The 23894-nt window shown below is 38.9% G+C and overlaps 1 long non-coding RNA gene across 1 annotated transcript in view; it reads right to left on the reverse strand.

Moving 5' to 3' along the window:
- LOC108409389 (uncharacterized) overlaps nucleotides 1-20950 on the reverse strand; it is an 88862-nt gene extending 67912 nt beyond the window's left edge. The window contains exon 1 of the long non-coding RNA XR_005059810.2: nucleotides 20860-20950. This is a non-coding gene — a long non-coding RNA (uncharacterized lncRNA). The remainder of the gene's footprint in view (nucleotides 1-20859) is intronic.
- Nucleotides 20951-23894: the final 2944 nt, after the last annotated feature.

Genomic DNA, 23894 nt, shown 5'->3' on the forward strand with positions numbered 1-23894 from the left:
TTTTAAGTGCTTATTGCTTCTGAAAACGTGAGTATCATTTTAACAATCCCTCTTTGGAAAGCCATTTAAAGCCAATATAATACAGTGAAGTTGTTATTTCTTCCACTAAAGCAACATTTGCCATTCTTCTGCCAAATGCCAGACATGACACTACATGTAGATATTATAATGATAATTTTTTTCTCTGTCCCACACAATGTTTGTATTCTAGTTTGGTAAAACAATAGTAATCAGTGGAGCATACTATATATTCATTTAGTCCTCAGAAATTGAATAAGTATTACTACATCCATTTAATAAACAAGGTTTTTTATTTAGATTCATAGAAAAGTGACTTGTCCATGACTTTATGATTTGTAAAGGAAAAGATGGAACACAAATTCCAGAGTGAGTGTTGGTACCCCTCCAGGCCCTTTGTGTCACATATGGCAGTGATATTTTTCATGTATAAACTAATCCTGTGTTATAAAATGATTTGTTCCTGCAACTTCAATGGAAAGTATGTATATTTCAAGATTTACATTTTCTTGTTCAATTTTAAATTATTTCTTATTTTAATTTCCAAACAAATTATGCTTTATACCATTTATCTCACTTCCATTTTCTAATAAAACTGTTTTCCTCACAGGTAGCTTTTTAAAATTTCTGTTTCTGTTCAAAGTGGAAAGATTATTTGCTGATATGTTTTAAACTGAGTAAATAGTGCCATCTTCTGTTGATGTTTATTCAACAATTGGGGATAAATAATTGAAAGATTGGGTTAATACAGATGAACAAACAGAAGCAAATAATTTGGAGATTTAATATCTTCACATAATGTACTACATCTTTGAATACTTGCAAAGAAGCTAATTATTTGAAAGGTCTCTTGGGACAATGACATGTTTAAAACAGTTCTGTGTGATTAATTATGTGTGTTAATTAAAACCTTTGGATATCCCTTTAAACAATGGAAGGAAGAGGAAGATGCCAAGGGAGACAAGTGACAGTGACAGAATCAGGGGGCAAGTATTTGTAACAATTTGGTGTTAGTAGTGTTGTAGGAATAAGAATAGTTTGTTTTCCTGTTTTTTATACCATTAATTACTCCCCTCATTCACCTGTATCTTTATAAATGTATGCTTGATAGTATAAAATTCTCCAGTTATGTGCCAAAGGAAAGAGAAAAATTGGGAGTTTTTTAAAAATAAGCTTTTAATTTTCAACTTAATTAATACTTCTTATCTGTATAAGGTTCTTAGATTTCAAACTTAAAGCAAGAAAAATAACCAATATAAATAAAATCATTTTGGACTTACTATTTAGCTAAGAAAAAATATTTCTTAAACACCCTGATATTTGGAAAAATATAGTTTTAAGTCCAACTTACTTTCATTCATTGCTGCCTTCTCAAAGGAGAAAAACAAAAACAAACACAAAATCTATCCCAAACAAAACTCTATGTATATCACCAAGATAGCATGAGTACATTTGAGCTACTTTCACTTATTTATTTTTATTGAAATATAGTTGACATGCAATATTACATTGGTTTCAAGTATATAACATAGTGATTCAACAGTAATCCATGATTTTTAAATGCTCACCCCAAGTAGTGTCAACATAGAATGAAGTTACAGAAATATTGACTATATTCTCCATGCTGTATTTTCTGCCCCTGACTGATTATTTATATATGAATGAGATTTTGTTCCTTTTTATCCCCTTCACCTATTTCACCCACTGACTCCACAACACTTTCCCCATGGTAACCATCAGTCATTTCTCAGTGTCTGTGAGTCTGTTTCTATTTTGTTAATTAATTTTGTTTATATTCCACATATAGGTGGAATAATTTGGTATTTGTCTTTTTCTGCCTGGCTTATTTCACTTAGCATAATATCTCCTATATCCATCCTTGTTGTCACAAATGGCCAGAGTTCCTTCTTGTTTTTGGCCAAATAATATTCCATTGTACATGTACAACATCTTCTTTATCCATTCATCTGTTGATGGACATTTTGGTTGCTTCCATATTGGCTGGTATAAGTAATGCTGCAATCAATATAGGGGTGCATATATCCTTTTGGATCAGTGATTTTGTTTTCTTCAGGTAAATTCCTAGAAGTGGGGTTATTGGGTCATATGGCATTTCTATTTTTAGTTTTTGAGGAAACTCCATGCTGCTTTCCATAGTGGCTGCACCAAATTACATTCTCACCAACAGTGTAGGAAGATTCCCACTTCTCCACATTCTCACTAATATTATTCCTTATCTTTCAGACAGAAGTCATTCTGACTGGTATGAGCTGATATCTCACAGTGGTTTTGATTTGCAATTCCCTGGTGATTAGTGATGTGGAGCATCTTTTCATGTGCCTGTTGGCCATCTTTTTGTCTTTGGAAATATGTCCACTCAGGTCTTCTTCTTATTTTATAATCAGGTTATTTGTTTTTTTCGGTGTTGAGTCTTCTTTTAAAGTACTTTTAAAATAATGTATCTAGATAATGTTTAAGTTTTATGACCAGTCATTTTCAGAAAAACACCAGAAATCCCATTTAAGAAACCAGGCCAGGAATTTTCCTTCCAAGGTATTTGAAGTAATCAAAGGTAAATCAATGAGAACTAGTGGATTGTAGTGCTCTCATCCATAAAACTCCAAAGGGATAAAGTCAAGAACATAAATGAAAATCAGCTTCATTCCACATTTCAAAAAACTTCACTTTTGTGAGGTTGCTTGCTATATATGATCATTTTGCATATTCAGAGACAAATGGTAGGGCATATAAATACTTGTACATGAAATTCAAAGTGGTAATATGTGATGGTAACCCACATACCCCAGGGAAAATAGCCCTTTATTTTTTGGCTAAATTATTTACAGTGTATTTTTGTGTCTATTTTTTTAACTCATTCTTGATTTAAAGTGGGATCTGTTACCCATCCTCTCCAACATTATTTCCTATCCTACTGATGAATCTCTCCAAAGGTCCCCTATGTTCCCAAAACACATTTTAGCTCCTTTAAATTGTTGATTTTGTATGATATTAATACAATTAGTGCTGGGCAGAGATGGCTGGAGTTGTATGAAATTCATGAGGCAACTGAATGCCATGACTCCAAGAATTCTGGGCATCTGAGACCAGAGAAATGTCCCTGGGCTTGAAGGCAAGAATCTCCTGAGTGCTTCACAAGAGGGTCCTCAGCCTGCTTCTAACCTGCTAACATCTGTGCCATGTTCCATATTATCTCAGGGCATTATATGTTGATTTGAAACTGTGAAACACTATAGAAAACCTTAACTTTCATGTTAATTTAGATTATTTAGTTAAAAAACAAAGAGTGTATAAAAAGGTTATAAAGGCTAAAAAGATGAGGATATTGGAAATAGGTATCTGAGATCGTATGTATGAGTTATTAAACTAAATGTTATATTTAACCTCATGAAATAGAAAATTTTTTTCAGTCAATCTATTTGGTAAATGCCACTACACTGACATCAAGTCCTTCTGGGTTCCTGGACTCAATTCCAATATGCATTGTCAGGGGAGTATGATTTTCCCACTCACAACTCCAAGCAATTCTTGAACACCAGAAGGCTGTCCTAGAATTCCACTTAATTCTGATGCTCTCTGCTCAGAGACAGTACCAGATTAGAGTCTCTGTTCTACAAGATTGCCCTCCACTTCCCTAACTCCAGATGCCAGCAGCCAACCCCAATATATTACCTGTACTTCTGAATAACCTGCCACAGGTTAGAGGTTCAACAGCCTTCCCCTTAGGTTTAATTATTTTGATAGAGTAGCTCAAAGAATGCAGGGAAACACATTTCCAAGTTTATTAAAATAACCTGTAAAAGACACAAGTTATAGCTAGATGAAGAGATACATACAGCAAGGTCCAAAATAAAGGGTGTTTATCCTTGTGGACCTTGGGCCTTAGCTCAGAGGCACATGGAAGCATTCTGTTTTTCCAAGCGTGGAAGCTCTCAGGCCAGGAAACAGGATGCAAAATATATATATTGTGATGGGTTTTTGTGGAGACTTCATTCCATAGTCATATGTGACTAAATCATGGCTGATTTAACCCCCAGCACCTCTGCCTTCTCTTCTCCCAGGGGCTGGGACTTGAAGCTGGATGCTGAAAGTTTTCACCCATTAATCACATGGTTGGTCCCCCTGGCAACCAGCGGCTGCCTTTGAGGGGGTTCCAAGTATCCATTAACATAACAAGACACCTCTATGGTTCAGAACTATGGATGAAAACCAAATATATCTGAGAAATATATTTTGGTCACCTGAATGACCAAATATATATTTCTTATAAATAATTATATCACAGTAAAAAATAGTCAAATATTGACAGTTTCAAATGATTCAAGTAAATTAATGGAAGGAGAAATGACTCTTGTCTTTACCCACAGTAGTTCAATGTATAATCAGAACATTTGAGAAATATAACCTAGATTAATAAAATAAAACATAATAAATTACAGGAGCCAAGAGTAATCATTTATACAAGAAAATTTTGAACTAAAGTTATTTCATGGGGGCCAGGGTGGAGGATGCTGCAGAGAATTTAAAGAGCATCATAATCATCTTCTGTAGCCTAGGTATTTGATGTCCAGATACTGAGGTGTGGCCACATTTCTTTTTTGTACTAAAATGGCTTAAATATATCTATACTGGTGAAAAAAATAAAATAATAAAAAACATCTAGAATGAATAATACAGTAGTGTCAAATAAACATTAAATATGGAGGTAAAAATAAAAAGACTAGTTTTGTTAGGCAGAAAGACAAGCATGAGAGTGGTAGAGAAAGAAAAAAGCCAGTAAATCCCACTAAAAAGGACTCAAAAAGTTAATCATATAAAACCAGAGAGTCAGAAAGGACTCACAGAGTTAATGAGTTAATTAGTTAAAGTTTCAAAGGCCACGAGTGACTTTGAATGTCTGGATATTCCCCAGATAAAGAGAAATATCTGACTGCATGTCTTCATTGTACCAATTAGATCATGCCATTGTAAAATCTAGTTAACCTGTAAAAAAGATCCAGCTTACTCTTTAACTTAAATTACATGCTGTTCTTCTTCTTCTTCCAGCTCCTCAATCAAGTAACTTTGTAACCAGGACAAGAGATAGAACCTCCAAAGTGTAAATAAACATATGTGGATAAAGAATGCTGATATCAGGACCAGCATAGTCACCTAAATAACCCTATTCTTAAGACAAAACTTAAAAGGAATTATGAATCACTTATATACATCATGCCTTATGCTGACCCCTACCCAAAAAAGCCCTATAAAACCTCAGAGCTTAAACCCTAAGTATGCCTCCTCTTTGAGGTTTCCCACACTCCCCTTTCTTGAAGAGTGTTACCCTCTCTGTTCTACTCCAGATAAGTAGGGAGGGGCAATTGAGAGCTCTGATTTGGGCTTGTAAGTTCCCATCACCTGGGTGACCTGGGCAGGACTGCAGCTGTACAATCTTGCTCTTTAATAGCCCACTTGAAAATCTTCTTTCTTTGCCTTTGGAAAGTTCCCAGAACATAATCTCACTCCATTCAATGCTCTGCAGTTCCCCTAAATCCTGGGGTGGTAGGGACTTAGGCTCACACTGTGCAGATTCAATCAGACACTGGACACCCAGTGACCCTGACTTTAGGAGTTGGCAAGGGATTTGCCCAATGCTGAGCAGGAGTTCAATGAGCTTCCCCTTGCTGCCTTTGTCTACCTTGACTCTGGCCTGCTCCTCCCATGGAGCATATTCAAATAAACCTTTCATTCTGCTTTGCTACTGTACCTCTGCCTTTCAGTTCAAGAACCAAGGAGAAGGAACTCGATCCATAACAGTGTAGCATCTTTAAAAATCTAATGGTTCACCAATTTAGTAGTGATAGTTGATAGAAAAAAATTGTTGCCATGTTACTGATTAATTCTATACAGAGAATTTTTCTATTTGCAGAAAAATAATCGAAGTTGGGGTGGACTATAATTCTAGTGAGGTTAGTTTGGGGGGTTTATTCTTTGCATTTCAAGGAAAATATGGGAAACATATAACAATATTTTCCTTACACTAGCTGGAAAAGGACAGCCATTCTAGGCACAAAAAAAAATCATTTGGGAATGATATATAAATAAAGAACAGTTAGAATGATAAAAACAATTCAAGATTATTGATAAGTAAAGGGGATCAATATATTGAATTACAAAGAGAAAGATGTATAGAAATGCGCATTTAGGTTTTGCCAACAGCTTCTCAGAGATTTAAGTCATTTTCTAGGGAGTGTAAGACGTATTAAACTTATGTGTTAGGAAAGTCATTGAAAGGCTATTTTTGTTGTTGTTAATTTGTGACCCAGGGGCATGCTTTGATCACATCTTGCAGCTTTAGAAAAAAACATTTGTATGAGCTTAATGGAGTGAAATTTGATGGGAGAAACAATTTCAGTAGCCCAGTCAAGATCTTATGAATACCTACCCCAATAACGTTATAGTCAATGGAGTGGAAGTAATGGATGCAAGTGACATGATAGAATATCCTTTGGACTTGACCATACATTACACAAGGGATGTGGGAAAAGGAAGAATTGTAGATGATGCTGAGATCTGTAACTGGAATGACTGAGTAGGTGGTGGTACTGTTAATCTAGGGAAGTGAAAACTACTGCCATAGTAACAAACTACATATACCTGGTGTCTTAAAACAACACGATTTATCGTCCTACACTTCTGGAAGCAAACTGTCTAAAATAGGTCTTACTGGACTCAAATCAGGTGTGGGCAGGACTGCATTCCTTCTGGAGGCTCTAGGGGAGAATCACTACCTTGCATTTTCCACTTTCTGGAGTCTGTCCACATTCCTCAGCCCATGGCTACCTTCCATCTTCAAAGCCAGCCATGACAGACGGGGTCTGCCTTGTGATGCTGTCTCGCAGATTCTAGCTGTCATGTCACCCTTGTCCCCTACTTAAGGACACTTCTGATTTCATTGGCTTAGCTCAGACCACCCAGGAAAACCTCTGTATTTTAAGATAGCTACCTTAACTACATTTTCAACCTTAATGCCCTATGGGGATATAACATGACATATTCAGAAGTTCCAGGGATTAGGACTCAGATACCATTGCAGAGGTGGAAAGCATCTATTTCTTTGCCTATCATAAGCAAGTGATAGTGCAGTCAATGGAGTGTATTAAAGAGAGAGAGAAGGTTTCAAATATACTGAATCTAAGATTCTGGGTCTACATCTAGATAGTAATGTCCAGGAAGCAACAAAAAACTTGGATAAACTCACTATTAGAATTTTCTCCAAACTCTTGTGCATGTATAAATACTGCTACAATTACATAAATATCTACGTTTAAGAGTTGTCCGCTTTTACTTTTTGGTCTATGTATATTAGTTTTCTATTTTTACATACAAATTTACCACACATGTAGCACCTTAAAGCAATACTGGTTTATTAATTCATGGCCAGGTCAGAAGTCTGGCTCTGTATAGTTTTTTTCTACTTAGGGTTATTATTATGAGACTGAAATCAAAGTGTCAGTCAGAATAAATTCACATCTGTAGGCAATATGGGCAAATGTTAATCCAAGCTCATTCTTCTTGGCAGAATCCAGTTACTTGAAGTTATAGGACTGTATTCCCCATGTCCATGCTTGCTGCTGAGTGAGAGCTGCTTTTGGCTCCTAGAGGGCCACTCACATCTCCTGCCAGACCCTTCATCTTTAAGCCAGCAAGATGTCATATCTTTTTCCTGCTTTCAATGTCTGACTTCTGTAACCAGCAGGAGAAAACTCTATGCCTCTAAGGCATTATGTGATTAAGTCAGGCTCACCTGGAGAATCTCTCTCTCTTAATGTCAAAAGTGCCATATAATATAGATTAATATAGATTAATTATGCAAGGAAAACTCATAACATTTAGAGTTCAAAGGATTACACAGATGTGTACAGCAGAGGAGTGGAAATCTTAGAATTCTGCCTACCTCGCTAATCATTATTATTTCTCCTGTCTTCTTATTTTACAACTCTCTTTAATCTGTGCATCTGAAATCTTGATTCTTATTTCCACTTTGAGCGCTGGCTTCCTTCTATAAGGCAATGCTGCTGTCTTCCTTCTAATTATCAAATACAACTGTGAGCAAGACATTCTCCTGCTTTCCATTGCATCCTTTCATAGCACAGAATGGTTGGCCAATACTTTCTCTCTTCCAGGTCACAGAAAGATGGCATATTACAGACAGAACCTTGTGTATTAGCCCCAAGTTCTGTGTTGTTGGTACAGTGCTATTGGGAATGTGGGGACAAGGACTGCCTGCTTATAGTCTTTGTCTCAGAATACCCATGTGTCTACAGGGACCCCTCCTTCAGGTGGTATTCTAAGAATGTGGTATGTTAATGGCCTGAATCTGGCCAAATCCAGGCCCCCTTATCAATGGACACATCTTATTGGAATGCAGACCCCTTTGTTAAAGGTTTCGTTCATTGGAGCACTGGTCACACAACAGTTTCCTTCTAACATAACATATAGAATAGTAATAAATCACATACCTTCATTGGTACACATATAGTCTCTGTCCCTTCACCCATAAGCAGTTCCCTCCCTGTCCACCATGGCAGTGTATAGCCTCATCCAGCCAGCAGCTCCTGGACTTCCTGTATGTAAGTCCCAATAAACCCTCATGACTCATATGGTGTCTCTGGAACTTTCCTTTGGTCTTTTGAGCACTTTCTCGTAGCAACCTTTCCCCTTGGGCATACGATCAGGCCTGTGATCACACGGGGACATACAATTAAAAACAAGAGAATGAAAAAGATCTGAAATTTTCTTTGGACCAATTATAGAGAAAAAAGTGAAGGGAAAGAAAGTTGGGTTAAAAGATTAAAGAGAAGATGGAGGAGAAGATAAAGGGAAGGAAAAAGAAGCAGATGCAACAATATACTACCTTGAAAAAATTTTCATGTTAAAAAACTGTAAAAATTACTTTGAGTTTGTTTATCCAGAATTAAAAAATAAAATAAAAAATCTAACACATGCATATCTGCTAATGCAGTAAAATACAGACACTCATTCATTAGAGAGCACATTGCCAAGTTTTCAGAGCTAGATTACTTGGAGAGGGTTATTCAAGGAGGCAGTTGCTATAGGTGACAAGGGTGGGTGGGACACAGCAGAGCCGTTCTAAGAACCATGATGAATATCAGTGTGCAAATTTTTAGAGTTTTATGGAAAAGCAAGTCATAGAGACAAAATAACAAGTTGAAAATAAGTAAATGAGTGATATAGGGCTGAAAATAAAAGTGAATGATTTGAGTCAGCTTTCTATTCCCCATGACAGTAATTTACCAGAATTTGTGATTTTTTTTTTTTTTTTAGGAATCCAGACAACCTGTTTCCTTCCTTAATGTGAGAATTTGTTGGAGTCAGGCAAAATATCAGCTTTAATTAACCAAAAAAAAAAAAAAAATTCACAAATGTATTCATGAACGGGATACTTCTATTTTTTCCACCATGTCCACATGTAGTAGAATGATTCCAGGTCAAAATGAGCAAGTACAAAAATGCCTTTGCTGATTTAGGTGAGGAAAAAATGCAAATAACAACAAATAATAAAAAATAATTTTATAATATTAATGAATTAGACTTTTTAATTTAAAAATTTAACTTAACAAGTGACATGAACCTGATGATTGACTTACAGTAATTCATTTAGTTATATTTGTGAAAAGAGGATGGTTATTTTATTCTATAATTCTTAAACTGGAGAAGGACAGAGATAATTAATAAGAAAATGGAAGAAATGTAGGAACTTAGCATCCTGTTGAAACAAAAGCAAAGCTTAATTTTCTCCTGACAGTGCGTTTTTATATCCCAGGTGAACAGCTCCGCAGTTTGGGCAGCTTTACTATTTTATGGAATTGGGGAAGTAAAGCGGGCCTGTGTGGCTTCAGCCTGAGATAAGCAAATAAGAGACAATGATAAGAAAGAGAGATTTGATTATGTGGGTCATAAAAGTGTTCATTACCACTCTCCCACATTTGTATGAATGTGTCTCACTTTCCAGAGGGACTGTCTGAAATTAAACAGTGGCTCTTCAGAAAGAAGGAGCATTTTATTACTCAGGCAGGAGCCCCATAAAGGCTGCCACGAGATCTGCCTGGGACCATCAGGATGAGGCCTTCATCAGAGAAGGGCTGCAAAACCCAACATAAAGTACCCAAGGGAGCCTGAAGAGACAATTCACTCCTTATAATATCTCTGAAAAGGAAATGTCCAGGATCCTGGAAGAAGGAAATTACCAGTTTAAATAGCTTTTAATTAACTGCAAGTATTCATGAGTCTTTTCTGAATGGCGTTAAAAGGGGCTGCTAGAGCAGCAGAGGTACTTGGTTGAACATGGAAGCCTTCCACGGAGATTACTTGCTCTCCTGTTAGAATTATTTTCCAGGGTGAAGGATCACTTTTTAAATCCCTATGGGGGTCTTTTCTCACTCACCAAGAAATGACGAGTAGAGTTACAGGAACTTACTATTTATGTACAGTCATGTATGTTAAAATAAATAGACATTATAAAGTGTGTCTTAAAGAAGCTTTGGGGTCTCATTGTAACATTTGTTCCAGTATTTTGAGCAGGGGAAATAGACCAAGTAAGACCAGTTATCTTGGCCCATTACTTAGTATCCCATAGCTCCTAAACCTGATTAACTTGTGTCAATGATATTGGAAGAAAGAACTGTTTCAAAAAAGAGATTCTGTAGATGTTGGCAGATAAGATAAAGAAGTGATGTGAAACCAGTAGAAATGATTTTATTGTCTCTAGTAAAGAAAGCTTGTGGCTTTGGATAATATTGATCTTTTTCTTTATCTTTATTTCAGTCAGGTGCTACCCCATCAACTAAAAAACATAGAGCTTTTGTGCAAGCTTTGGTAGCATGCTGAACTTTAGCTATTCCTATGGTCAGCACATGTGTGTTCACAAAGCTATGGGCTAGTTTTGCTTAGGAAATTGACTTTTGTTTGTGATGAAAATCCATGAAGGCAAGTTGGGGGAAAAAAATGCTTCTTTCACCTTTTGAGGAAAATTAGCACAACATTGGAAGCCTTTGTTTTATTTGTGAATCTCACCACACCGTTTCAATTGACCATGTTTTAGAGGCTAAAATCATGTCCTAAGGGGTAAGTCATGTGTTACCAATTTAAAAAGAGAATTATAACCCTTTATTTATGAAATGCTCCATTTCATAATTGCATATGATCCATGTTCAATATAGCATGGCTTTTTTATTTCTAAATTTATTGGGCTTGCTTTATTTTGATTTTAAATTGCAAAAATTTCGTCTATAAATTGAAAAACTTCATAGTTGCAGATATTTAATGATGAAAGTGTTTTGAAATGCTGGGATTAAGTGTAGACAAAATTTTTGTCAACATGAAAAGTGTTGACAGACATTTCTATAAAATAAAAACACATTTACTTGTAGTTTTTTAAGGAAAGTAATATGCATTCTAGTATTGACATCATTAATAGCCACATGCAATAAATTAATCTTCAGGTATTAGAGTAAGAAAAAAAAAGTATTTTACTACAAATGGAGAAATAAAAAAAAATTTAACCCAGTATATTATAAATTAGAGGCCACAGACATAAAAAATAAATGGGTCTGATTTTAATATTCTAAAACTAAATATATGATGAGGTCTCCCTTGACATTTTTAGACATAATAAAAGTAGGAGCATATATTTACTGGGTACCCACTATAGGTATCTGTGTTATGTCCTTTTAGAAGCAGGTGAAAATATAGAATTAAATGTGCAAAGATTTTATTAGGAAATAAGAGTGAAAGAAAATTGGGGCAGACTCAGGGTTAAGCTGTAAGAACCACAGGATCTCAAAGCCAGTGTCACATCAAGTGAGGCACAGATGAAGAGAAAATCAGGGAGAAATAACCCAGACTGCCATACAGCCTAATTAGTATTTGGCAAATAGATCAAAAATTTTCTGAGCCAGTTTACAATGGGAACCCATGTTTCTCAGGAAAGGGTCTGCCTTAGTTTCTCTGACATACTATGTTATTAATAGGGAGCAATTCTGTGGGAGGAAGTGCTTTGGCACTGTTCACTGAAATCAACATAGCCATTACATTTGAAAAAGGTCAGAGTTTATTTGTAGTCTTAGTGTGGACCATGGCCAAGAGAAGCCCATCAGTGTGCTCTGATAAACTGCTTTAATGCCTCTTCATTTGGAGACATCTTAAATACTTCCTCCACAGCAAGGGATACATGCGAAAAAGAGGTTACATTTATCAGTGCACCCAGAAGTGTGGCATCTATCCATCTAGTAAGTGTCTTAAAGGATCATGCTGTATAACATATTCCAATGTTATCTGTGTGTGTGTGTGTGTGTGTGAGGAGACAAGGATTCCCATTCCCCTTTTAACTGTCCACACTTTCTTAAGAAGTGGTTTGCTAGATTATTTGTAACTCAAATGTTTTAGTTAAATAACAAAAAGACATGGCCACTGTATGGGGAAAAGAGAACAGGTTAGCAAAAGGATTTAACTCTTCATGCAGTCTCACTCCTTTTATATCTGTAAATCATGTGTTTGTAAATTGCACACACAAAGAGCCTTATTTTACTGAAGTAGGATAGGGACATGACAAGCATCATGATTAACTCTTCCTGCCTGTGATGAAAAATGCCAAGATAGAAACAGTATAGTGAGAACAAGAAGGACTCCGTCTTAAGGCTAAGATTCCCTTTAAAAATCAGGGAGTTAGATTCCTAACATATTTTTTGTTAATCAGACAATAACCACCCCTCTTAGGGCAGGGCAAGCAGTCTTAACTAATATGTTCCCAGTGCTTGAGGCTAACCACTATCTTAGAGAGGAACTAGGTCAATAAATTCCTTGTGGTAAGTTTATCCTACAGAATTATCTGGAGGACTGATTATGGATTAGGGCATAGTGTCCTTCACTAGTGAGAGACATCGTGAGACCACAAATCAAGCCTATGGCCAGCAACTCCGACCTCCACCCTTTGCCCCATTCTTGAAAGACTTAGAAGACAGAATCCGAAGTCCTTTAGTGCGCCTCTTCTCTGAGGTTCTGAGGTCGCTCACACTCCCCTTTAAGTGCATACTTTTAAATTAAAGCTTTGTCACTGCTCAATTTATTGCATTTTTTTCTTTGTGCTCTTCCAGTAGTGTCTTTGTCTCTGCTATTTTATTCTATTTCCAAGTCTTAACTCTTCCTCTGCTTTACTTCTGGTAAGTAGGGAAAGGCTGCCAAGAGTTCTCATTTGGGCTTGCAAGTTCCTGTCGCCTAGGTGACCTGGATGGAACTGCGGGTGTGTGATCTGGTCTTCAGTAGACTGCCTGAAAATCTCCTGTCTTTGAAAGTTCTCAGAACATAATCTCACTCCATCCTGTGCTCTACAGCTCCCCCAAATCCTGGGGTGGTAGGTGCTAGTCCCTGTGCCATCCAGATCCAAGTGGACACTGGACACCTGGTGACTCTGGCTTTAGGAGTTGGCAAGGGGATCTGCCCTATGCGGAGAGGGAGCTCAGTGAGCTCCCCTGCCCCATTCTGCACTTTCTTGCTGCCTGCAAGGCAGCTGCCGTTCCCTGCTACTCTCACTTTAATGAATTTCTTCATTCCCTACACTCTTCTAACCTGCTCAAGAATCCTTTCTCCTTCAGAGTCAAGAAGCCTCCCCCATCCAGGTTGAGGTTTCACCTGGTGCACAGGGAGAGACGTCCTCATACGCATCTGCCTGGCAACATTACTCTGTACTTATCATTCCTAGGTGTGTACTTCCACCACCTCCATTGTTAATTCACACCTTCTATAGTAGATATGATTGCATTTGATTGCAAACTGTATTTGTTTGTGTAGGGAAGGGATGTGAAGCGGGGAAGAGAATGTTGGGGAGGAAATTTTTTCCCCTCTACCCTTCAAGATTCTTCCACTGGTCTAAGAATCAAACTGACATGAGACAGATTAAGAGGAGAAAAATCAAAATTTTAATAACATGAATATCTCCTGTATATGGAAGAGACCCAGGAATACTGAGTAACTCCCTAAAATGGCTGAAGTCATCCTTAAATACCATCTTCAGCTAAAGATAAAGGAAAATGTTGGGAATGAGGAATCAGCTATAGGAGGAGACCAGAAAAAGCACAGTAAACAGGGGTAAGGTTCTTGTGCAGATTTAAGTGGTTGCCTTCTCCATTGATAAGAGTTTCTAGAGACTGAGTAATCTCCCTTTCCTGATACAGCAAAGGAGACACCCTTACAAATGGAAATGTCCTTTATAAATGTAAATATTTATAAATGATAACTTCTAGTAGATTTTCAGAGCTTCTTTTCTGTCTGAAAAATAATCAGCATAAAATAAACAACATGACAAAGAGACATATCATAGAGTGGCAAAACCTACTCCATACAGGAACATAACAGAATCATGTGTTATAACATGGCTGAGTAGCTCACAAATTGTGAGAGGGCAGTGGACAAAGTTGGGAAAAGTCATGTTACAATAGATATGATGCTGGAGTTCTTGTGTGGAGTCAAAGAATGAACTTAGCAAACACCCAAGGTAGGAGAGCCAGTGTAGAGGCTTTTATTTAGAGATACAGTGAGAGGAAAGAGCTCCTGGCTCACACCAGGAGGGGACAAGAGAGCCTAGGGTGGTGCATTTGCCTAGGGGATTTATAGGCATTTGATGATTTTTGGGAACTGAGGGCTTAGGGTGTGGACTTGTACCACCTGCCCTGCCCTCAAGGTGCGCTGGGTTGTTGTTTGTTTGCTAGGGCTGTTTACAGTGAAGTCATGGGTTATGCTGAGATACCCTTGAGGAACACTCAAACATTCCAGGCCAACTTGCTCCTGGCCTTTTGACATTTAACTGACCTCATTGAAGATGTCTCTATTCCTAGTCCAGTATCCTTACCCTAGAGAATTAGTGTGACCTTGACTTTACATAATGCTGAACACAGAGTTTTGATAGGGACTTTACATTGTTACAATGCTTTGACTGTAAATATCTTGTCTTGCTTTTTCCAGAGGTCCTCACCCTTCTCTGTCTAAGCCCATGGTCCCTGCCTCAGATAGATAGCCAGACAAGAGCAGGGAAAAGGGAGAGGGACTTTAGCCAGTGTTTACATTTGGCTAGATGCTTGCTTATATTCTACAGATTTCATGTAAACTATTCTCAAGGGATGTGGAATGAGAATATAGATAATAGACTGGTCCAAACTGGCTATTTCCAACATGGAGGAGAGTTTACCCTGAATCACCTCCAAATACATTATACACTCACTAACATAAGTAAAAATCACACCTCCCTGTGCCATGGCAGTTCTGAGAACCAAATACAGTAAAAAACAAAAACCTCTCCTGCCTGACATGATGGTAGAGCAAGCCTGAACTCTAGGCAGACTCTAACTGTTCCCTTTAAAACCTAATCTCACCCTGTAAGTATTCTTCTCCCTTTACATAAAAAAGTTTCCATTTTGTTCCCTCAGTGCAAGCCACTCTGGGTCTGCATGTCCCCTTCCTTTCTGGGGAGGTATTTTCTCCTTTCCTTCAACTCTAAATCTCCAAATAAACTATTAATGCTCAACAGCTTTTCTGTGTCTGTTCTTGAATTCTTTGCTCACAACAAGGCCAAAGACTGATCTCAGGTTATAGTCAGAGTAGAAAGAGTGACAGAAAAAAATATATTTAGTATCAAGGAAAAGTCCCAAATAGGCATAAGAACATCTGAGTTCTAATCCACTTTGAATATTTACAAGCTGTGTGGTTGTGCTACCAGATATGGTTCTTGATTTTGTTTCCAAAGATAATTTAAAGATGGTCATAAAAGTGGATGAGTTTTAGGAGTTTATTGAAAAATAAGAGTTTAAAGGAAAGCAAAAGTACACACGCAAGAATTGAGCATGGGTAGACTTGAGGTTGAGTCACACCAAGGAAATAACAGGTGAAGGCAAATTCTGGAACGCTAAGACCATCACCCCTTAAGATTAAATCACCAATGCAGAACACACCCGACTCCTACTCCTTAAAAACATGCTTCCTCACCCACGAGCTGCTGCTCCCTCTCTCTGGGGGCAGCCACTTTCTTTTTCAGATAATAAAATCTCTTGCATGGGCCCGTGTCTCCTGAGTCGTTCTGGGGTAAAGAGGGTCATGGTGAGATACCCTTTCATTGGTGTCATGACTTTGGATGAGGTTCTCCCATTGACTCTGCTCTTCCTCTGGGAACCTGAGCTGCTCTGGGAACCCTCACTGCCCGATCCTCCTCCATGGGCTCACCGTCCATTTCCCCAGTCACTCATCTTCTTGCCCAACACCAGCCTTCGATTTGGTGAGTCTCCCCTTCATGGTAGACTTAAATGTCCCTTTGGAACCTGGGAAGTGACCGTTGAGTGTCTGGCACCCCCAAGGGCTCCTCCAGGACAGGGGCACCCCCAACCACGACTTTCAGAGACACAGTTGATCCCCACAGTTGACCCTTCTCTGCCTCCCCATGGTGAGAATCCTCATTCACTGAGGCCCGGTCTCCCTTTATCTGCTTGTAAACTCCTGGTACCAGGTACTGAGCCTCCTCTGTGTTTTCACCTCCACCGCTTGGTTAGAGGTGGTGACGACCCCCTAAATATATCTAGTCTTTTCCATGACCTTCTCAATTGCTCAGGGACGCCTCAGCAACTTGTGAATGGTCTCATTCTCACCATGGGATCTGGCCCCTCCATTCCCGCAGATTCACCAGGTGCTTACTCAATAATCTAAAACTCCTCCACCTCATTCCAGACCTCAAACCCTTTAAGCTTATTTGCTACTGTAATGAGATCTGGCCACAATATTCCTTGGTCAATCAGTCTAAATCACTTCCCAATGGCTCTTTAGATCCTAAAATTCTCCATGACTTATACAACTTCTGTGAGCACATGGGCAAATGGAAAGAGATCCCATATATCCAGGCTTTCTCCTACTTCCAAACCAAGTTCGCTCTCTGTCTCCCCTGCAATCCTACACATCTTCTCCTCCCTCTAAAAAGCTTCATCCCACCACCCACCAATTCCCACTACTTCCTCTGACTTTGACCCTGATGATGAACCTCCTCCCTACTGATCTCAAACCTCTACAGCTCCCCCTCAACCACCAGTTCCTCTCCCGCCCCAATCTCCTTCTCTGCAAGATCAAAATCCCAACCCTCCCAGCTTCCCTAGTGCCATTGCAGGAGCCACAGCACCTCCTCCTCCTCCACAACCAGTTACTCTTCCCTCACCCAGTCCCGCGCCAAGCCCTCCAGTCACTCACTATCGAACCCAGATCCTAGCCCCACTATGGGAAGTAGCCAGTACAAAGGGCATCATCTGGGTCCATGTCCCTTTCTCTCTCTCCCACCTATCTCAAATTGAGAAAAGATTAGGCTCTTTCACCTCCAACCCAGTTACTTACATAAAAGAGTTCCAGTACCTAACTCAGTAATATGATCTTACCTTTCATGATATTCACATGATCCTATCCAACACACTTTTGTCCAAGGAGCATAGGCGAGTCTGGGAACAGGCTAGAACTCATGCCAATGAGGTTCACCAAACTACTCCAGCTCATCCAATTGGTGCTGAGGCAGTTCCTGACCGAGACCCTAATTGGGACTATAATACGGCAGGGGGAGTCACCAGTCGAGATCAATTCATTACCTGTCTGATGGCGAGTCTCAGGAAGTCAGCCAATAAAGCCATTAACTATGAAAAACTATAAGAGGTTATTCAGGATAAAAATGAGAATCCCTCTATGTTCCTAGACTGTCTCACCAAAGCTCTTTTACAATATACAAACCTAGACCCTGAGACCCCATATGGGAGACAATTACTAATGACCTACTTCTTCACCCAGAGCTTCCCCAACATTAAGGCTAAACTTAGACATCTAGAGAAGGGACCCTTAACTCCTCAGCAGAAGTCCTGGCAGTGGCCTTCAAAGTATATAATGGAAGAGATGAAAAGGCCCATAAACAAAAATATCAAATGCTGGCTAAGGCCTTTCAACTTACCCCAACCACTGGTGCTTGGGTATCCTCACCTCCTAGGAAGCAGCCAGGAGGACCTCCTGGTCCATGCTTCAAATGTGGTCAAATGGGTCATTGGGTCAGAGCCTGCCCAAATTCCCGGAAGCCCCCCGGTCCATGCCCTACGTGCCATCAGGAGGGACACTGGGCTGTTGACTGTCCTCGCACACCGAGAGGTGCCAGGCCATCCAGCTCTAACACTCCACACATAGACCTTCTGGGTCTGGCAACTAATGATTGAGGGGGCCCGGAACTCCTCCACCCAACCACTACCATCACTGTACAGGAGCCCAGAGTAACCATTGTGGTAGCAGGTAGGCCCATCTCTTTCCTTTTGGACACCGGGGCCACCTACTCAGTTCTGAAGGAGTTTTGGGGACCTACCTTCCTCTCACAGTCCTCTATAGTCAGGGTGGAGGGCACACCTTATCAACCATTACAAACTCCCATGCTTCACTGCATCTTTAGAGGCATTGCCCTCTCTCAGTCCTTTTTGGTGATTCCCCATTGTCTTATCCCCCTTATGGGAAGAGACCTATTACACAAGGTTGGAGCTTCCATTACTTTTACTCCCGGACCATGTGTCAACTCTGACACACCTTCAATCCCACTTTTACTCATCCTCCAACCCACTCTAAACCCACCTCCCTATCCTTTTCCTCTGCCACCCCATCTGGTCAACCCTGTAGTCTGGAATACCCTCACCCCCTCTATCGCCACCTGCCCCCCAGTAATTATCAGACTTAAAGACCCCTCCTCTTTTCCCTCTCAACCTCAGTATCTGCTGCCCCTTGAGAGTTTACAGGGCCTGCAGCCAATTATACAGAAACTTTTATGCAAATGGTTACTACAACCAGCCAATTCCCCTTACTATACAATGATAGTGACTATCAAAAAACCTAATGGCTCTTATAGGCTAGTTCAAGATTTAAGACTTATCAGTGCAGCTGTTATTCCAATCCATCCAGTAGTCCCTAACCCCTATAATTTATTATCCACTATCCCCACCTCTTCTTCTTACTTCTCCACCCTTGACCTCAAAAATGCATTCTTCACGACTCTCCTCCATCCCAGTGGGACCACTTACACCTTCAACTCCACAGACTACAAGTCCTCCAGTAGTCTACAACCCAAAGAGGACCTCCTTACAGCTGCATAAGGTGGCATATATGCACTACTCCAATAACAATGCTGCTTCTACACCAACAAATCTGGTCTCCTCCAGGACGGTGCAAAACACCTCCATGAATAAGCCCCCAAACTCCTAGAAAACTCCCCTAACAATCCATTCAATTGGGTCCCCTTACCCCTTCAATTGGGTCCTGCCCTTCCTAGCCCCTATACCTTTATTCTTCTTCTTCTCCTTTTCCTTTCCTGCTTCATTAACCTATTCCAAAAATTCATTCAAAATCAAATTTTGAAAATTTCTAACCATACTGTCAATCGGTTACTCCTCCAGGGCTATCAAGGCCTTCTCACAAAGAATAACAAAACCAGCTAGATGACATCATGAATCATCTCAGGATGCCCACCCTTCCCCAACTCTACAGCAATGGCCTCACTAACTCCAGAATCTGCGCCCCCTTCTAGCAGGAAGTAGCTAGAGAATGAGATTCTATGCCCAGTTTCCCAGAGACCCAATTAAGAAAAGAAAAAGATGAGAATGAAGGCAAATTCTGGCGTGCTAAAACCCCCACCCCTTAAGATCCAATCACCAACGCAGATCACACCCTATCCCTACTCCTTAAAAAGGTGCTTCCTCACTCACGAGCTGCTGCTCCCTCTCTCTGGGGGCAGCCACTTTCTCTTTCAGATAATAAAATCTCTTTTGTGGGCCCTGTCTCCCGAGTCATTCTGAGGTAAGGAGCTTCACGGCAAGATACCCTTTTAATAGGGAGCTTTTTTCTGTAAAGGGAGATGAATATTTACTAAGTTAGAATAGGTTTCAAAGGGAATACCCTCAAGCCCTCAATAACCACCTGCCCCGCAGTCATTATCAGACTTAAAGACCCGGCCTCTTTTCCCTCTCAACCTCAGTACCCGCTGCCCTGAGGTTTTGACTAATCCTGTCAAAACTCTGGCAGAGTCCTCTGAGTTCTGGCTTGCTCCCACTTCATGCAAGTGGGAGAGTTTTGGGCTGTATTTGGAACTGTTAGAGCAGTCATTCTCCACAAGCATCAAAACTAATGCTAATGTCATGGTAATGAGAGTATACATTTTGGGGTAAAGTTTGGTTTAACTTTTCCTCCATATTAGAACCAGCCAGCTTTTCTGATCTGTTACCTACATTCTCACACCTCATATCCTGACAGAATAGCTTACATGGAATGAGCAGAATATAACATATATGCAAACAAAGTCTGCCAAAGTACCCACCCCTTTCCCTGTTCATTTCTGGCTGACAACCTACTCTAACAGTTGTGATAAAAAACTAAACTGATTGGTATTTATATTAAATAATTGCCAAACACAATGAGCAAATACTTGTAAAATATCTGAAAACTGTAAGCTCTATGCAAATTAAACACACTTATAAATTATCACATAAGAAATATTTATGCATATCACTCACTCTCTATAAATTAACATTCCCACAGATTCTATGACCTAATTATTTGGTTAACAATATAACTGCTTGGTTTCTGTCAATTCATCCACCCATATCTATTACAGAAACCCAAGCTAACTAAAAATTATTAGTTCATGTAACAAAGATTTAATTCAGATACAGATAGAATGAAGGTTAAAATAATATTATCATGGCTTTATCTTCATTTCTCAGTTCAACTCACCTGTGTTTCTCATTTCAAATAGGCCTTTTTGGCTTCATATAAGCTTTTGCCCAACTCAGAAGGATGACTCCTGGAAACCATACTCTGTTTACAGCTGATGATCCAAAATGAAGACAATATTGTCCCTTATTCCCAGAAGGAAAGTTCTTGGGATAATTCCCATTGGTCTGCTGGGTCCTAGTGCCCATCTTTGAATAAATCACTCCTCCTGTAGGGGTCAGTGTTACCATTAACCTAGTATGGCTTAAATCCTCAACCCTGTTGCCAAATAAAACAAAATACAAAGAATGACTATCCCATGGGAACACAAATGAGATATATTCCAATGAAACAGTGAAAGAAGGCTCAGTAATCTATGGCTTGGTTTGAAGAGTTGAAAATAAGAAAACAAATACCAAACTATGACATGTATAGTGCTGGAATTAGGAGAGGATTGGAAGTTTGGTTTGATTGAGAGCAAACTGAAAGATATCTGTGCAAGCACAGGGCATCTGGGAGCAAAGGGAAAATAAAGGCATTAGGGAAAGCTTCAGGCTCCAAATGAGGTCACTTCTGCTAGACCAAGTCACTGAACCCAGGCTTAATACCTACCTGATCACAGTTTCAACCTCCCCCAGAAACATACTCAGGAGTTTTCTGGTCAACACTAGTAGGGTAACCTGTCACTTAAGTCTGATCCACTCCATCAAAAAATGAAGAAGAGGTAATTTGCCTAAGATTCTCCGCTCATTTCACTAAGAGAAGGTGCCCTTGCTTGAAATAATATTATTTTCTTTTGCTAATAACTTCTTGCCCGATCCTCCTTTTTTATAGAAATCTTACATTTTGTACAATTCCTCAGAGCATTTTTCTGCTTATTAGATGGGATTCTGCCTGATTCATGAATACCTCATAAAGTAAATTAGATCTTCAGATTTACAAAATTGTGTTTCTTAACAAAGCATAAGAAAATACACTGTGTCTGACGTTGAAATTGTGCTTGCAATTTTAGTACCAACTGACGCCTGATGTTTTGCTGAAAAGTCTTTATTAACTAGGGATGCTATAAAATCAAACACAGTTGTCCCAACTTAAGCAGTACCACCTCGTGATCCAAGTAGTGTATTTATTATCACTTTCCATTCCTACTTGGAAGGACATAAAGAGGAAGAAATAAAGATTAAGAAGAAATATAGATGCATTCCTGTCAAATCCCACGTTCTAGTTCTCCTACTGTTTCCTTTATATTTTCCAAAGTGTTTTTCTTTTAAATCTCTGATTATGATATATTTATGACTGCAAGGAATTTTTAAATGATCCATTTTCTTGAAATATGTAAGCCAGTAAAAATGAAGGACATAACTGCTTAAAAAAGAGACCACTCGGTGCTTTCTAAAGTAAGATGGTAGATAGGACTGCTTTCTTTTGACAAATTCATATTTTGTCCCTTCTTTGCCTGAACAGTTGAGTGTTCATTTCTATACTGATGAATGTATTATATACCCCAAGGCAGTTTTAATCTCAATCAAAGAAGTGGGAGTGAGCTAAGCAAGAAATTACAGTAAATCTTCAGTACGTTATTGGTCCTTACAGCATCTACTCAGGGAACTAACTACTCATTTTATTGTATTTTCCAAACTTGCCCTTTTAAAGCAGCTAAATTATAATAATTTTACACATTTTTTTCAAATGTACTCATTACCTTAGCTGGAAATGGAATAGTTATAGACCCCAATATAACAAGATTCAGACATATTTAAATGGAAGTAATTATCAAAGTTTGAAATAGAAATGCTTTACCTATTTATCACTTAATTTGCTGATTAATTACTGGAGATTTTGAGTAGTGTGAGACCACAATGAAAAGCTGTACTTGCCAAATAGAAGTTTTCTTTTCACCTCTCAAAATCATTTTTCTGAGATTCTTGGTTTTTCCTTGAGAAAGAAGTAATGTTTAATGTTAGGGCAGTGGCACCAAAGTCTTTGTTTAAATTTGCTAAGAAAATCCAAAACATTAGCAAGTTGGACAATACACTAAATGATTTTTGTGAATTGTATGTTGAAAAATGGGGGGATGAGTGAATAAATGGATGAATGAGACAAACCTTAAGATCCTCTCAGTTATTCTATATGTGGCTGCTTGTGGGTTCTTTATTTATGGCAGGCTAGTAAGATGCTCTCACTCATACTCTTTCTTTCTGTCTCTTGCCCAGCTCTCTTCTTTGCCAACAAGCAGAACCTTCATATCTCACTGCCTGCCTCTCAAGAAAACACAAGGCACAGATGGTGGAGTTTTTCACACGGGAGTTTGACAGGTCTTAAGCCTTCATTTAATTTACCCAAGTAAGGTACATGAACCACTGGGTTCATTTTTTAATTTCTTTGAGTCACTAATTATCAAAGCAATTTAATAAATTATCATGTGTGTTGCAATTAACATGTAAACACTCAACTCTCAGTTGCTTGTCTTATGTATATGAAAGATGGGTAAAACCCAAACTTGAGATAAAACCAAAATTTATAATCTGGTCATTCTCCAGAAGATTTTTTTTTATTCTCCTTGTGGGTAAAATTGCAACATTTCCAGAATCTCTCACCTGGCCTTAGTCCATCTCCATATCAATAGGTAATTACAAGGGGGAGCAAGAGCATATCTGGACCTGAGAGGTTGGGTGGGGCCCCCTTTTTCTTCTGCAGCTGGGTTTTGAGACATGGGTGAGCAGAAGTAGACAACGGTTTATAAGCAATAAATGGATTTCTTTCACTTTATTTCTCTGTTTGATTAATTTTGGTTTCAATGGTATTTTGCCCCAAGATTTCCCCCAGAGTTACACTTCATAAGACATTATTTTTTTTTGTCATCCTGGGCTAATTGGCCATATTGAGCCAGGAATTGAATACAGGTTGCCTGTTGGAGATTTCTTGAAATCAACTACTACTATACATTTCACAGCTTCTTTAGGCATTCACTGGACAATTAAGACATTCAATTGATTTTACTGGCATATTTCACATGATCCCGTTGTTTTCCTTGCATAGATGGCCTCCATGGGAAT

This window comes from Manis javanica, chromosome 3 (genome assembly GCF_040802235.1).
Source record: "Manis javanica isolate MJ-LG chromosome 3, MJ_LKY, whole genome shotgun sequence".
NCBI lineage: Eukaryota > Metazoa > Chordata > Mammalia > Pholidota > Manidae > Manis > Manis javanica.